General features: G+C 47.6%; 1 pseudogene; it reads left to right on the forward strand.

Moving 5' to 3' along the window:
- The first annotated feature begins 4,779 nt into the window (after positions 1–4,779).
- LOC135233721 (uncharacterized) lies at positions 4,780–6,921 on the forward strand (annotated as a pseudogene).
- The last annotated feature ends 11,303 nt before the right edge of the window (positions 6,922–18,224 follow it).

The raw sequence follows: 18,224 nt of genomic DNA on the forward strand, positions 1-18,224 counted from the left end.
GTGCAGGCCGAAACAGAGGGAGTCCAAAAGTGCACCCACAGCAGAATTAGAATATGAACCAAACCATTCCTCTTATGATGGGATCTGAATTACCAGGTGTTGGTACATGTGGGTACCACTGATCGAAAAACAGAGAGAGAGAGAGAGAGGGGGGGTAGTTGACAGGGCAGTCACACTTCAGGAGCACAAAGAATTACTCCCCTCATTTATAATTTAATGAGTCACACAGGTTCTTTTATTAATTGTGAAATACCTCATCTGCAGGATTCTGATCCTTAGGAGCATAACTCTCATGATCACACTATAAAACTTATAGTAAACTTAATATAAAACTTACTATTGTTCTGCATCAAGAAATCAAGAATAAATTGTTTACAATCATATCTCAACAATCCATTCAAGCACTGATGTCATGGTGAACATGGATACAATTAATAAAAGCCAAGACTCCATGTGTTTATGAAGGTTATATATTTTTAATCAGGTTTTTGTGCTCTGTGGCATAGCTGTAGCATTTGTGTTTATGTGTTATTTATCCTTAATCATTTATAAAATTTCCTGCTGGGGAAAGCTACAGGGACATTGTGTGGATGAATAGTTTTATGGATTTTTGTGTTTTTATAGCTTTACCCTTTAACAGTACTATGAAATTACCAACAGTATTTGGTAGGTACACTGAAACTCATCTGCCAATGAACAAATCAGATCTGCTACAGAATAGTCAACCAACAATTGCTCACCATAGAGGTGTCAGATCATGAGATCAATAAAAGGCTAGATAATACAACATATTGCCATTAGGGGGTGCTAAGGACACATCAGCCAAGTGGTTGTCAGTATTAGTCTGAATACTTCCTGATTCTGCCAGAAAAATATTTCATAGTTCCTTAAAGGACAAGCCAGTTGCTAGTGCAGTCCCCCATTTCATTAACAAAAATAATCTCTCTAAAAACCAGATAGCGACAAAATGTTATCTGCTGAATACAAAGTCAAAAAAGAAAAGAACAAATTAAGAACAGCCAGTCAGGTTTTAATATTTCTGTTCATTTTCAGACTTTTACAATGTTAGTGTCTCCATGGAAACCACCCGGAAGAGCATGGATTTGGGGGCTGGAGGAAGGTGAGGCTAGTGTGGAGTCGGCAGAATCCAGGGCTGTTGTCAGCAGGGATAAAAAGCTCCTGAACATGAATAAACAGCATAGGATTCCTTTGACTCCTCAAACTCACATTAAAGCTACATTACACCCAAAAGTCTGAATGCCAATACTTTCTACTAAGTCTGAGCATTATTGATCCATCCAAGTGAGGTTTTTTCAAATATGCCTCCAAGTTGAGTTTTGACGTGAGCCGTGAGATCAGACCTGGCACATACAATACGGATTCAAAAACATCCAAAAAAAAAAAAAAACGTTGGGATGGACTGAGAGCACTCAGTGTATTCATAAAATTATGACTTTTTTAGTGAAATACAGTGGAATTTTTAACCAAATTTAATTCCCAATACATACATGTAATAATAGACTATTTTATAATGTGTAGTGCCATTTGCATACATTCATCTCTGTGGCAGAAAATGCCAAATATACAATATTCAGACACAGGCTATAGTGACCTTTGTCCAAGCAAAGTTACAGTAAATGTATTGGTTTGTCAACAGCTTGTATCCCACACAAAATCCATGGCTCCAGCTGGTAAACATGGACAGAGATCTGCAAATTTAACTTCACCATTGCAGACAGCAACAGCTATTTTTGCACACATTTTTCTCATATTTTAAATTAAAAACGGCTTTTTTGGGAGCAACTGCTGTCTCCAGGTTCAAGGGTTTATACACAACTGCAGTCAGTCTATGGTTTACCATTTTTTTTATTCTCTGAATTATTAATGATGCAATATACTACAGACTATAAACACCAGAATCTGAATTATGTAACATGCCCTTCTAAATGGTTCAGAACTTTATGCTTACTTCACTGTAAATTCTTTGCGGTTTTTGTCCCTTTCCTTCACCTTGAGCTGAGAGTGCTCCAGCCCCAACACTCTGCTAGTTCATGCCATCCATGTTATGGTGCAACTTTGTGGCATAGATGTATCAGCTTGCTCTTCTGACTTGCATAATCATATCCACTACACTGTTTTGCCAAATAATTTATTATCTCAGGCTTTAATCTGCCCACCCAATGTGATTTACCCCCTATTGCCATTTTACTTAATTTTGCCAACTGACACCAGGCCAGGGACAGTACAGTTGTGCAGTGGGTAGCACTGTTGCCTCACAGTTTTTAATCCGGCCTAGGCCTTTCTGGGTAGGGTTTCCTCTGGGTACTCCAGTTTCCTCCCACAGTCCAAAGACATACAGGTAGGTTAATTAGAGACTAAATTGCCCATAGGTGTGAGTGAATGGTGACTGAATTATTTGTGTCCAGAGTGAATTCCTGCCCCTCACCCAATGAATGCTGGGATAGGCACCCCCTGCAACCTACACAGGATAAGTGGGGAAAGATAATGGATGGATGGGCACCAGGCGAACTGATGCAGCATGGGCTCTCTCTTGATAGACAGAGTCCTTCTAAGATTTTCTACCACCAGAGAGTGTTCTCTCAGCACTGTTTGTGTGGTTTTTTTCTTCCCACTTCTTACATCACTTCTTGACTTTTTTAGTCTTGCTTTTTCCAAGCTTTCCTATCTCTTGTTTTTGTATCTCTGTAGGAACACCTTTCTTAAAAGAGTGACATGAATAATAAAATAAAATTGAATTGAATAGAACTGAAAGGCTTTAATGCATTTGCACTGCAACAGAAAAAAATATTTTCCATCATGTTTATATGAAGATTCATATAAACTCCCTTGTGACCACCAGATTAGTATTTGCTAGTAGACCCATCCTTTGAGGGGGGCCAGGGAATGTAGACTCTCCTGTAATTTCTCTTGACAAAGTTGTCAAGGCAGCAATACATGGTTACAGGAAACCACAGATAATTCAGGACATAATCTAAAGTATTAAATTATGGCTGCAGAACACAATTTTAGGGGAAATTGGAAAGTACTCATGTAATATATAATATGGAAAGAAATTATACGGAGCAAATTATATCAGTATATTAATATAATACCTTATAAAAATTGTATAAGCATTGTATAAGCACATCACCCTTAATTTTAGCATTTAGCATATTCCAGTTTTGGCCTTGCTTTTACCTCTGTATTTCCGCATATATGATGAGCAAAAGGGTGCTCACATGAAGCATAATGTGTCTGTATGACTACATTCTACACTCCTGCAAAACACAAAGAATGAGACTAATGTACTAATGTGTTATTGACAATAGTGGTAAAATTGCCTGGCTTGGTTTTAACAATACTTTACGCAGTGGAAGAATCTTGCAGTTTTGGGAAGATGTGAATTTTACACCATTTGGCCTCATGGTCTCACTATACCAGCCAACTGAAAATGGAAACTTCTGAACACTCATAACACCGGTGTTGTTTGACCAATGTCATTATATGTAATTATATGTACCTGCCTACAAAGACCAAAATGTCAATTTTAACAAAAAAGGTGTTAGTCTAACTGTCATGGACACTCCTGCATGCATTTATAAGATAATGAAAGCTTGCATATTTTGATGATAGTGACCATACTGTCTTACACTGTATGTTTGGATGTGTGAGTGCAGTTGCCCAATGCATTCTTAGAAACTTGACCGGTGATAAAAGTACTACAGTTGATCCTCTCCTGGTTAAAAATAGCTTTCTATTTTAACTTTCACATTCTGAGCAACAAGTGGCACAGATTGCAGGAGACCTGACTCCCATGACTTGGGTAGCTTAATGGCACTGCTTAAATAATCTTGTCTATCTTAATTTGCTGTCAAGAGAGAAGGGTAGGATTCTATAATAGGCCTAGAATAAGGTGGTTTGGATTTTTTCTCCAAAACACATGGCCTTCCATTACTTTTTGAGCTGTACTTACCTAATAGTTTGCAATTTAAGCATTTAGTAGACCTTCACCAAGATGGCTCACATAATGTACATATAATATGGTGAAACCACCACTAGGGATATACTGTAGATGTCATGGTTTTGGCAGGTTGGACCCAAGCACAGAGTGAACACAGGAGACTCAAGTTATTTTCAAACGAGGACTTTACTAATAACAAGTAACAAAAAACCAGAAACCAAAATGAGGCCAAAAAACTGAAAAAAAAAACAGATAAACAAGCAAAAAAACTAAAAAAAAAACACTCAAAAACCTCAAAACACAAAAAAATGGGCAAGGGAACTTGAAAATCCTCGAAAGGCAGAGAAACTCAAAAAAATAGCGAAGGAAAACAACAGTCGGGGCAGATCACAGGCAGGTCAGAACACACTAGCAGAACACAAGCAGGTAGATACGCACACAGAGGCAGAAACACAGTCAGAAACACAAGGAACCAGCACCCGAATCAGGGAAGCAGAGAATATAAATAGACAGGGAAACTAATAAGACACAGGTGAACTCAAAGAACAATCAAACCAAAGAGGGAGGGGAGGACACAAACAGAAACAGAAACAATGAAAGAATGATTGAAAACAATAATACAATTAACACAGGGGTAACTAAAGAGGGAGCAAACTGAAATACAAACTGAAGTGCCACCAGCAGGCGTCCCAGAGAAGGAAAAACAGAAACAGAAAAGGCAGAATCCTGACAGCAGATGTAAGTAATGCTAACATCACACCACTGCTGTCTGTGATAGATTGGTGACCTCTCCATGGTGTATTCCTGCCTCTCGGCCAATGCATACTGGGATAGGCTCCAGCACCCCCCACGACCCTGACCAGGATAAGCAGGTACAGATTATGGAGGTTGGATGGACACTAGTGCTGTTGTAAACATGCCTGCTACAGAATGAAGGGAATAAAAAAAATTAAGAATAAAACATTTAGCAAAAAGTAGCAAGTGATTCTAGTGGCAGAGACATATTGCAGAGATAAATCACTGTTCCAGGATCACCACCAAACATTTCTGCACATCTTGCCAGGTCCTTTTTACTTATTATTTTGCAGCGTGAGATTCTGTTAAAAAAATCCTTGGTATAATAGGAAATGTCTTATTACGTTACCTAGGCTCTGTTAAGCCAGTTTGACATGTGGTAGACTACAAATATCTTCATAGAGGAAGTGTAACTCACAGTGTATATCGTTTTCAGAATTCACCAGCTTCCTCTGGGCCTTTTGGTGAAGTACAAATTCATTTTTAAATGTTTCTGATTCTGTGCCCATGATGTTATGATCAAAGAGCTGTGGTGAGGGTTTCATAAATGAAGTTCTGAAGTCATTATCGTCAATATCACCAAGCTGAAGCTCCCCATCAGCAGCCTGAACCTGAGTTCATGGTGAGCTGAACAAGGGAGGTTTTCTGACCCAAAGGTCTCCCAGGCTGGCATTGAGGTCAGGACAGGATGGAAATGGAGAGCAGCAGAGGCTATGGAGGTTGCTGAGTCTTGGTTAAGTGACTCGAGGAAGGGCTGGCCTTGGTAGCAGCACTACACCATGCTACGACAAGGCACAGAGAAAGGATAGGAGGGCACTGATCCAGAGGGAAGTAAAGGCATCATTCGAGTAGGAGCGAACCAGCAGGATAGTTAGCAGCAGGGAGCCTGGACAAGAGCCTGGACAAGATGGGAGCAAGCGGTTGAGCGCAAGGTCTCATGGGCAGAGCTTTGGAAAGCTGAGCCCCAGCGTATCAAGTTCTTGACCTAGGCTGTCTATGACATTATACCTAGCCCATCCAACCTGTTCTGCTCGGGAAAGGTGGAGTCACCAGCATGCCCGCTCTGCCTCAAAAGAGGAACCCTGGAGCACATCCTCAGCTTCTGGGTGAGGGGCGCTACCGGTGGTGCTATAACCAGATCCTGAAGACCATAGCAGACACCATCTGCAGCGGGATCAGCCAGTGTAAGCACCTCCGCCCAGCGAAGAAGGCCATTGCTTTCATCAGGGCTGGAGAGAAGCCAACACCAGCTGCCAGGACCACCTCCACTGGCCTGCTTGCAACAGCATAAGACTGGGAGTTGATGGTTGACCAGGGGAAGCAACTCAAGTTCCCAGGTAATGTTGCTGTGACAAAGCTGAGGCCAGATATGGTGCTGCTCTCTGAGGCCTCCAAGCAGGTTGTCCTGTTGGAGCTCACCATTCCATGGGCATATCGCATTGAGGAGGCCAACGAGAGGAAGAGGGAGAAGTATACAGATTAATGGAGCAGTACTGGAACAACGGGTGGCGTGCGAAGTGTGAGCCCATCAAGGTGGGATGCAGAGCGTTTGCTGGACAGTCCCTCTGCAGGGCCTATAATATACTAGGCATCACAGGGGCCAGCAAGGGAAGGGCCATAAAGTTAGTCACCGAGACGGCCGAAGTTGCCTCAAGGTGGCTATGGATCCGGAGAGGTGATCCGTGGTTTCAGTAGTGCTACCTGGACACAAGCCGGGATTTGATCAATCCCGGCTGGGTCGCCTGGAATAGGGTGTCTGATTGTTGAAAGGCCCGAAACACCCAATGACTCCAGGTAACATCACTGATGATGTGTCCAGTAGGGCTGTCAAATAATATTTGAAGTTCGAAAAATATTCGAAAATCTTTTTTTTTTTTAAAGTTCGAAGCTAAATTTGAGCATTCGAATATTAGTTTTGGATCCCGCGTTTTTGATTCCGCGTTTTGTAATTAACATAAATATACAGGCTTTAATTTCATGCGGCGAATCATGTACATGCCCCCAAAGTTCATTTCCTGTGCTAACGTTACTTCCTCAGTCACATCAAAAATATTGAAAACTAACGGTGAAAATGGCAGCAGCATCGGAGGAGTTGGTCCCACTAACTGGTAAGCCCTGTTTGGGAATTTTTCGACTTCTTAGCTATAAATGGCGAGGTCAAGGACAAGAAAAGAGTTATGTGCAAGCTTTGCAGAGCAGGTCTGATATATTCAAATACCACGAGCAACAGGCTACAGGTATTAGCTGTTTGAATAGTTTTTATGTTAAGAAATAAACAGGGATTTCCTATAAACAATAATTTCTCTATTATTGTGATTAATAAATGCCGAGTTGTGGCAAATTACATCCACGAGAAAGTGCTTTATTCATTTGCACATTGGGCTATAGAAACTGCAGGGGGCTCATTTATAATGTAATAAATCTTTTACTATGGTAAGGTAAATACCTGGGGTAAGCAGAGTAGCTTAACACTGCCACTGCCTTTTGTGAACCGGTATGGTCCGGTGTCAGAGGCACCCACCACACAAGAACAGACAGTTACAAAAAATATACAATCTATATTAAATATTCTCATTTAATACATATGTATTGGGCTTGGTTAGAAGGTCCCAGTTGGGTTGCTGCACTAGGAACAAAAAGCATGGAATCCCTATCTCATGCACAAGGTGCACCCCACTACAAACAGGCAATAGCTCCCCACAGCGCACTCCACCTAGAGGACTAAGTACACTGGTCAAATCCACTCCACTACAACTAGGCTATTGTTCCACACAGCACACGTGAAATAGATGGCCGAGAAGTACATTAGCCAAATACACTTCACTCGCCTTTTACATGCCTACAAAGCAAAAAGGTATAGAACAGGATTCCTTACAATTATCCCCCTTACAGTTCCTCTCCACTGAACCGCCCCTCTCCGCCCTACTTCAAACCTAAACACTATAAACAAAAGGACAAGGAAATGAAACAAGACTATTCACAATAATAAATACTAAACATAGAGTAATAAAACTTAAAAACTTAACTCGCCTGGCTGGCGAGACCCTCCCCCGGGGTCTGTGTTTTTGGCACCGTCCGACTCCCCGGCGCAAGCGTTCGTTGAGGTCGGCAGTGCGGACAGTATGCGGCAGCGGGCCGAGCGCTGATACACAAAACTGGAAAACCGGAAAGGGCGCATACACTCCTAAATCCCCAGCCCGTGCTACCTAAAGGAGGAAACTAACCTCCCCTCCTGGTGCTGGAACAGCTCCCCTGTCTGACTGTCTTCATGGCCGGCAGCAATAAAAACTGCGAACCGCACCCTCCCCGCTAAGAGTGCGCGAACCTACAAAATGAGACACGGCTCCCCAACTCCCCTGACCAGAGTTTCTCTCCCCTTTTTATTACCTCTGTCCTTCACACCTGTTGTCAATTTCTCCCATCAATCTACCCAAGTAGTCCACCACCCACAATTGCGCTCCCAGTTCCGCCTCTCATAGGTGTGGCTACTTAGCCGACCCATTCACAGCTGTGCTGCAGGTTCTTGCAGCACTTCCTCCGTCTCCAGTCAGCCCCCCGTCTACCTCGGTAGACCGCAGGCTCACTGTTGAGGTTTAAGCACCCAGGCTCACTGTCGAGGTAATCAGCACATCGTCAATCAATCAAACATTTAAACATCCGTGCTGATTAGCAATCCCCAACAGCTGTGGCCCGCTCACTCTCTCTCTCTGCAGCCAACGTAAAACCACGCCCACCCTACCACATACCTCCACCGCCCGACTTCCGCCGGGAGCCATTGGCGAAGACCGACCCCTCCCCCCCCACATCCCCACCGCCCGATAAGCTTTACTGCGCGCGGTGGAGCCATGATAGCGACCGGGCGAACCCCTCACACTCCCTCCACCCTGCTGGGATAGTTTGCGGCTGATGTAGCACCGGGCGATCAACTCCCTCCACCTGCTGGGTCAAAACAGCCCCCAGCCCTCTGTCCAACGCATTGGTCTGCAGGATAAAAGAAAGAGAGAAATTAGGGGTGAACAAGAGCGGCTCCCCACAGAGGGCTTCCATTACCCTCTCAAACGCTCGCTGGCACGGCTCCGTCCACTGGACCGGATCTGAGGCACCTTTGCGAGTTAAATCAAGGGGCTGGTCAGCTGCGCAAACGCCGGAATAAACCGCCTATAGTAGCCGGCCAACCCCAAGAACCTCCTCACCTCTTTTTTCGTCTTGGGTCGTGGACAGGTCGCAATTGCCACGGTTTTATCCACTAGAGGTCGCACCTGTCCACTTCCCAAGTGGTACCCCAAATACCGTACCTCCGCTCGACCAATCGCACACTTCTTTGGGTTAGCCATGAGCCCCGCCTGCCTCAAAGACTCGAGCACCGCCTCCACATGCCGCATATGCTGTGCCCAGCTGCTACTGTGGATGATAACGTCATCCAGATAGGCAGCAGCATACGCAGCATGCGGACGCAGCAGCCGATCCATCAGGCGCTGGAAGGTGGCTGGGGCCCCGAACAACCCAAACGGAAGTGTTCGGAATTGGTACAAACTGTCCCGAGCGGAGAAAACCGATTTCTCTTTGGACTTTGCAGACAAGGGAATCTGCTAATAGCCCTTAGTCAAATCCAGTGTCGAGAAAAAACGAGCCGTGCCCAGCCAATCCAGGAGTTCGTCGACCCTAGGCATAGGATTGGCATCAAAACGTGACACAGCATTCACTTACCTATAGTACACACAGAACCGAATAGAGCCATCCGGCTTACTTACCAGCATGATGGGGCTATTCCAGGCACTGTGAGACTCCTCTATTACGCCCAACTCCAGCATGACCGTTATTTCTGCCTGCACCAATTTCTTTTTGTGCTCCGGCAGTCTATAGGGACGGGAACGTACCGTCATTCCCGGGGGGCTGTCGATATGATGGTGTATGAGGTTAGTGCGCCCTGGTAGGGGAGAAAACACATCTGCAAACCGTTTTTGCAACAGGGCGAGGTCTGCTCTCTGCCTTGGCGAGAGGTGGCTATCGGAAAGGGGTGAGGTCTGATTGGTTGAATTTGATACCTCCGGCCCCAGCTCATCCCTCTCCTGATCCACCGTTACCAGAGAAACAGCCACCACCTCGTTCCAGGCTTTTAATAAATTGAGGTGATAAATCTGTTTCGCTCCCTCTCTATCAGCACGCTCCACCTCATAGTCAACCTCCCCAACTCGTTGTGTGACCATGAAGGGCCCTTGCCACTTGGCGAGTAATTTTGTACTGGAGGTTGGAAGTAACACCAGGACTTTATCTCCCGGCGAGAATTGTCGTAGTTTCGTCCTCTATTGTAGTGCCTCTGCTGACGTTCCTGAGCCTCGAGCAAATTCTCCCGTGACAACCGACCCAGTGTATGGAGTTTTGCTCGCAGGTCCATGACGTATTGCACCTCATTTTTGCTGGGGCTTGGACCATCCTCCCAGCTTTCTTTAACTAGGTCCAATATTCCCCGAGGTTTTCTACCAAATAATAGCTCAAAGGGAGAAAATCCCGTGGAGGTCTGGGGAACCTCCCGCACTGTAAATAATAGAGGGACTAACCATTTATCCCAATTTCGGCTATCGTCGTGAATGAACTTTCGAATCATGGACTTCAGAGTTCTATTAAACCGTTCCACAAGCCCATCTGTTTGGGGATGGTATACACTGGTTCTAATAGAGCGAATGCCCAGTAATCCGTATAGCTCATTTAGTGTACGTGACATAAACGAAGTGCCCATGTCAGTTAGAATCTCTTTCAGGATTCCGACGCAGGAGATAATTTGAAACAGAGCCTGTGCAACACTCTTAGCTGAAATATTGCGCAACGGCACTGCTTCGGGATACCGGGTCGCATAATCCAGCAAGACCAACACGAAACGGTATCCCTGGGTGCTCCGTTCAAATGGCCCAATGAGGTCCATAGCGATTCTATCAAAGGGGACCTCTATTAAGGGTAGTGGGCGCAAAGGCGCTTTTTGGGTGGCCGGGGTGTTCACTAATTGACATTCGGGACAGACACACACTACCGACGTACGTGCGCCTAAATGCCTGGCCAGTAAAACTGAGCCATTATTCGGTGTAGTGATTTATCATACCCTAAGTGTCCCGCCATGGGGTTGTAATGAGCCGCCTGGAAAACCATTTCCCAGCGGTTTTTTGGTACCAACAACTGGGTCGTTTCCTCACCAGTCGGAGTGTCATGACACACTCGATACAACCTGTCCCTAATAATAGAAAAATAAGGGTGGGAGAGTACTGCATCGGGGCGCACCTGCTGACTATCAATGCGCATCACTTGGTCATAGGCAAAGCGTATGTCGTCCCGAGACTGCTCGAGTGGGAAATCCTCCGCGGGGTGGAACACAGGACCCCGGGGAGTCTCAACCTGAGGCTCGCCTGGGTTCCTCCCCGCCCCGGCCGTGTCGGACGGCCCTGCGTCACCACTGTCAGCAGCACACACGTCACACTTCCCTATCGATCGTGATCGCACCCCCAGCATGTTTCTAGAGATCTCTCTAAACCCCGCCCAGTCAGTACCCAAGATTAGGGGATGCGAAAGCCGGGAGCTAACCGCAGCCTTCACGATATGCATTTTTCCCTGGTAACAAATTTCCACGGGCACTACCAGATACTTGTGCACATCTCCATGCACACACCGAATGGAAACCCAGGGTGCCTTTACCAATGCCTCGGTTCGAACCAGGTTTTGCTTGATCAGGGACTGCATAGCCCCCGATTCCAACAGCGCCCCGTGTTCACTCCCTTGCACCCTTACCGGGATGCAGTACGCTCCCTCCTGATCGGGAGCGGAAGTGGGCGGCCCGACCACCCGGACCACCTACCCCACTTCCATAAGTGGACAGTCGCGGCGCAGATGACCCGGCTGTCCGCACCGCCAACACCCCGGTCCGAGCATCTGAGGAGCCCTCTGCGAGCTGGAGCCCCCCGCCACTGAGCCTGGACCTGGAGAGGGAATCGGAAAAGAGGGGGGATTATTTTGAGGGAAGGGAGGGGGTAGAGCCCTGGGGACCGGAGAGGGGCCAGTACGAGGAGGGGGTCTCCTCCTGGGTGCCGGTTCTGGCCGTGCTTGCTGCTGGGTGCCGGGGTATAGCGCTAGGTGGTCCTCAGCCTCTAGGTTGGTCGGGCGATGGTACCGCACCCAATTGGCCGTTCCCTCTGGCAAACCGTCCAGGAACTGCTCCAGGATGACCTGCTCCACCACGCCCCCGGCGGACCGGATCTCCGGTTGCAGCCAACGCCGGGCCATATGCATTAGTCTTTGAGCGTACGCGAAGGGACGGTCGTCTGCCACCAAGTTTGCCGTCCGGAACGCCGGTAATCCTCCGAGCTGCAGCCCAGGCGGTCTAGAATCGCCCTCTTCACGATCTTGTAGTCCGCCCGGGCACCGGGCAGTAACCCATGCACTGCCTGTTGGGCTTCCCCAGTTAAGAGGGGCAGGAGGTGTACTACCCACTCCTCGTGGGGCCACTGGCACACCTCCGCTGCCACCTCAAAACTTTCGACGAATGCCTGGATGTCGTCTTCTGCGGTCATTTTGGGGAGGTGGATCCGGAGAGGGGATCGAGACGGCGGGTCCCGGGAGCTTGCTTCCCCGGCAGCCGTCAGCTGTCGCAGCGCCTGTGTCTGGAGGGAGACTTGTGCACGCAGAGCCTCCATCTGCTCTGTGTGTACGGCTGCCTGCCGCTCTTGCATCTGTGCCATCCCTTCCAGCATCCACGCCAGCACTACGAGAGGCTGCGCCGTCTCGGTCCGGTTCAGGTTCGGATCCATCTCTGAATTCTTGATCTACCTCACTCTCTCTCTCTCTACTCCCCGTACGCGCCACCACTGTGGCAAGCTGAGTGCCACCGCTCGGTTTAACAGACGAGAGAGAGACGGGATTTATTTCCAGGACGCGAATGTGTCTTTTTATTTTGTGGCTGCCACGCGGCTTTCGGTTTTGTAACAAACACAAAGCTGTGCTGCAGGTTCTTGCAGCACTTCCTCCGTCTCCAGTCAGCCCCCCGTCTGCCTCCGTAGACCGCCTTTTAAGCGCCCAGGCTCACTGTCGAGGTAATCTGCACATTGTCAATCAATCAAACAATTAAACATCCGTGCTGATTAGCAATCCCCAACAGCTGTGGCGCAGAGTCCGAGAGCCGCCCCGCTCACTCTCTCTCTCTGCAGCCAATGCAAAACCACGCCCACCATACCACACACACTCTTCCCCTCCTTAGTGGAGAGGACTCGTCCTTCAGTCTTTATTGTGTCAGGCTATAATCACGTGACCAAACAGGCGGCCTCCATTCCCGAACTGGGCGTCTCCCCCCAGAGGGATCTCCATCTTCTGAGGGACTCTGCCTGGGATCCTCCTGCTGGGCAAGGGGTGCAGATTGGCGTTCCATACTCTGCAGCCCCCCCTCCTCCTGCACAGCATCATCTGTGGCCCTTTAGTCCACTTCCCTCATGGGTGTAGCTATTGCCTGGTTCCTTCTTGCATCTGGTGGCCGCAGGATGGGCCCCTGGGTACCCCCTCCTCTGGATGCTGTAGCAGATTCCTGTTGTCGCCAATGGCCCCAGCTGGCTCCCCAGTTAACCTTGGGCAGGCGTTGAGGTCTGGTGGGCTGCCGTGATGGACCAACCTCCTCTCCATCCCGGGTGGCTGGTAGTTCTGGGCAGGGAGAAAGAAAAGGTTTGAGCCTATTGAAGTGCAACACAATCTCTGGCCCTCCCTCCACTAGTACCACTCGGTACAACACCTCTGTGACCCTCTCTACTATTCGGTAAGGGCCCTTATACTGCCTCTGCAACTTAGGACACAACCCCCTGTTCCTGGCTTTATTGCGGACCCAGACTAGCTCCCCCTCCAAATAATATTGGAGGTTAGCCCGAAAGTCAAATGCAGCCTTCTGCTGACCTGAAGCTTTAGCTTGGTGCTTTTTAACTGCTTGTACCACTGTGGAGAGAGTCTCAGCTACTTTTCCAACATATTCACTTGCCGAGGAAAACCTTTCGCTGACTTATCGAGCATAATGTCAACAGGGAATACCATTTCTCGTCCAAACAACATCTTGTAGGGGGTAAACCCTGTGCTTGCATGAACACTGCTCCGATAAGCCATCATGACATATGGAAGCAGTGTACCCCAATTTAACTGGTTATCCTGCACAAACAAGGATAGCATAGAGAGCAGGGTCCTATTGAACCTTTCAATTAAGCCATCGGACTGGGGATGGTAAGCTGATGTACGTGATTTATGAATGCTTAACAGATGGCACAATTCTTGAAACAAGTAGGACTCAATTACGGCCTTGATCGGAATGAAGGCTCCGTGGGGTCCCAAACCGGCAGATCCACTCCCTCGCCAACACGCTGGCGATGGTGTGGGCCTCCTGATTGGGGAGGGGATATACCTCCGTCCATTTAGAAAAGTAATCCCCCACCACTAAGATTGTGGCAAGTGAGTGCCACCCCTCCTGGTTAAAACACACTCACGGGAGACTGACCGTTTTCGTAATTAGCACTTCCGTGCTATTTTATTCAACTCTCGTCTTTTCCAGACAATTCTTTAATACAACACGGTTTCGTAGCCGTCTTGTCATCGGCGCTCCTCTCGTTCCTCCGGCTTCCGGTCTTGCTTTTAAAAAACCCCAGGCTCACTGTTGAAAGCAATCAGAGGCAATCAGCGCAATTAAACAATTAACAATTATCGGCGCTGATTACCTCCAGCTGACAGTTGTGACGAAGGATCGGAGAGCCGCTCCTCTCACACTCTCTCTCTGCAGCCGACGCTCAAACCACGCCCACCCCACCACAAAGATGTACTTATTTTTTTTGTGTGTCGCAGGCAGTGGCTCCAGCACATCCAATGCCACCCGCTTGTAAGGCCTCGATACAAATGACTGCTGGAGGGGGGCGCCGGGGGCCGACCCTGCGTCTTCGGTCTGATTTTTAGGGACTGGCCATTCTCGCACTGACTGCACTTTGGCTGGGTCTGCCCTAACTCCCTCTGCTGAAATAACATGACCAAGGTATTGCACATGACTGGAAAACAGGTTACACTTGGATGGTTTAACCTTGAGATCTGCCTGATGCAACTTCAACAGCACTTCATCCAGGCGTGCCAGGTGCTCTGAGAAAGTGTGGCCAAGTACAATTATATCATCCAAATAGACCAAACAAGTAGTCCACTGTAAGTCGGCCAGCACCACATCCATCAGCCTTTGAAATGTACTGGGGGAGATGCACAGGCCAAAACTCAACACATTAAATTTTGACATGTGACAAAAGCAGTCTTATGCCTATCCTGGGGATCTACCTCGACTTGCCAATAGCCGCTGGCTAGATCAAGGGTAGAAAACCAGCATGCTTTATTCAAACTATCAAGGGCATCATCAATTCTAGGGAGGGGGTACGCATCCTTCCTAGTGAGATCATTAAGCTTGCGATAATCTATGCAAAAACGAAGGCTGCCATCACATTTCCTCACGAGGACAACAGGGGCTGCCCAAGGGCTACATGAGGGTCGAATTATGTCATTCTTCTGCATTTGTTTTTTGTGCTCTGCCACCTCTTGCTGTAAATAGAGTGGGACACGTCTAGGTGGTAGCATAACTGGTTTGGCCTCCCCAGTATGTATTTGATGTAAGGTGAGATGGATCCTGCCCAAGTCTGTCCCCCCTACTAAAAACTGACTCGTGTCTATACAGCAGGTCATGAATAGACAACCTCTCTGAAGCACCGAAACCCTTCTGTTCCATACCTAGCTGTGCCCAAAGGGCATCCACTGACCAGGGTTCAACGGGGCCCTCCCTACTCCCCTTGATACCCTCCCCCTTGCTCTCCACCTCAACATCTGTGTGAAGCATACCCACTTTCATGCCCTTTTTAAGCACAATTTCCTCATCAGTAACATTAATCACCCGAATGGGTAATGCCCCTTTTTCTAGCTGGCAGAGGACACGGGCCACCAAAACATTACCACCGCTGGGTAAGATGAAGAGGGCTCCAGCATGCCCTCTACATGTTCACCAACTCGATTTGTAACTGCCCCGGGAATAATGGCTTCGCTACGAGGTGGAACCACAGTGTCAGACTGAACAACCACAGTTTGAGGCTTATCAAATTCTTCGGGGACTAACAAGGGCAAGGGCTTTCCCATTATGCGACAGACCCTCTCTTTAAAATCAATCACTGCCCCGTACTTTGAGTGAAAGTCATAGCCCAGTAGAAGGTCCCAGGAGGGCACGTCGGCCACTAAGAACTCTGTCACTAAAGCTAGTGAGTCAAATTGGCACACTGTTTGCCACTGTCCCACAATCCCCATGCCCTCCCCGTTAGCAGCAGACACATTCCCCATATACCCTGCTAATTCATACCCCCCATTGGTAATTGTTAACCAGAGTTGTTTGGGAATGACTGACAGGGTAGCTCTACTATCAATTAACACCAGGGACTCTAACCCACCTACTTTGACAGCCAGGTAGGCATAGCTGCCATTGCCACTTGTAGAGGCCACATGCTGAGTTTCACATGAGGGGGCGGACATTTGGCCCACTGTGCACGCCCCCTCTAGTTTCCCTGCAGGTAAGAGCAATCCCGTCATATATGTCGGTCACACCCACATTTCTTGCAGCCTCCACCACAATCCCGAGCCCTGCGGCCCAAGGCCGAGCTGCCCGGAGGGGCAAGTACATGGTGGTCTACGGTGGTCATAGATGGATTAGTGGGGACATACCTGCTAGGGAATACATGGAGAGACTGCATGGCAGTCTGTAGGGATTTGACTTCCTGACTTAGGCCCTCCACTGCCCCTAGCAAAGCCTCTGTTCGCTCGTCACTTTTTGGCTTGTGCTCTGAAACCTCTCTAATTTTGGCATCCAAGGCAACATTACTCTGTTAATAGCGACCTCTAGGGTATCAGGTTTTGCAGTACGAAGGTTAATGCAAAAGTCTCCAGTTGCAAAATGGGTAATAAAATGATCTCTAGCCAACAGATCTTGAGTCTGCACATCAGTTGTGGGGTAAGCCTTAGTGACAAGTCGGCACAACGCATTACCAAATTCACAGGCAGTTTCATTATGCAACCTTCTCCTGCCTGTAAAAGTAGCCTGAATCCAGTCATTGCTGTCGCATGGCTCTAAGCGTCTGGTCATAGCTGCTTTTAGCGAAGCGTAATTACTTTTAGCTTCTACCGGAATACCACTATAAATATCGCGAGCACGACCCGAAAGAAATAAAGACATAAATTTGACTCTAAGGGAGTCATCCAAATTATTTACATCAGCCGCCAAGTCGAATTGTTCTGCCCAATAAGACCAGTCTCATCCTATTCCAGTAAAAGTCTCTGGCATAAAAACTGGACGGGGAGTTAAGAATCGATGAGAGGGGCTGGGCTGCTGACTTATACCTGCACTGCTGTGAGGGGCACCATGGTCACTACTGCTCTGTGCCTGTTGGGGAGGATGATTCTCGGCCTCAGACTTTTTTATTGTTTTAAGGATCGAATCCCACCAGTGTAATAAACCTTTTACTATGGTAAGGTAAATACCTGGGGTAAGCAGAGTATCTTAACACCGACACCACCTTTTGTGAACAGGTATGGTCAGAGGCCTTAGAACATCCACCACACAACAACAGACAGTTACAAAAAATATACAATCTTTATTAAATATTCTCATTTAAATACATATGTATTGGGCTTGGTTGGAAGGTCCCATGGGGTTGCTGCACTAGGGACAAAAAGCATGGAATCCCTATCTTATGCACCAGGTGCACCCACTACAGACAGGCTATAGCTCCCCACAGCGCACTCCACCTAGAGGACTAAGTACACTGGTCAAATCCACTCCACTACAACTAGGCTATTGTTCCACACAGCACACGTGAAATAGATGGCCGAGAAGTACATTAGTCAAATACACTTCACTCACCTTTAAACACTTTTACATGCCTACAAAGTAAAAAGGTATAGAACAGGATTCCTTACAATTAGCCCCTTTACAGTTCCTCTCCACTGAACCTCCCCACTCTGCCCTATTTCAAACCTAAACAATATACACAAAAGGACTATGACAGAAAATGAAAGACTATTCACAATAATAAATACTAAACATAGAGTAATAAAACTTAAAAACGTAACTAGCCCGGCTGGCGGGACCCTCCCCCAGGGTCTGTGTTTTTGGCACCGTCCGACTCCCCGGGGCAAGCGTTCGTTGAGGTCGGCAGTGCGGACAGCATGCGGCAGCGGGCCGAGCGCTGATACACAAAACTGAGAACCGGAAAGAGCGCATACACTCCTAAATCCCCAGCCCGTGCTACCTAAAGGAGGCAACTAACCTCCCCTCCTGGCGCTGGAACAGCTCCCCTGTCTGACTGTCTTCACGGCCGGCAGCGATAAAAACTGCGAACCGCACCCTCTCCACTAAGCGTGAGCAAACCCACAAAATGAGACACGGCTCCCCAGCTCC

Source organism: Anguilla rostrata, chromosome 10 (assembly GCF_018555375.3).
Source record: "Anguilla rostrata isolate EN2019 chromosome 10, ASM1855537v3, whole genome shotgun sequence".
In the NCBI taxonomy this organism is placed as follows: domain Eukaryota; kingdom Metazoa; phylum Chordata; class Actinopteri; order Anguilliformes; family Anguillidae; genus Anguilla; species Anguilla rostrata.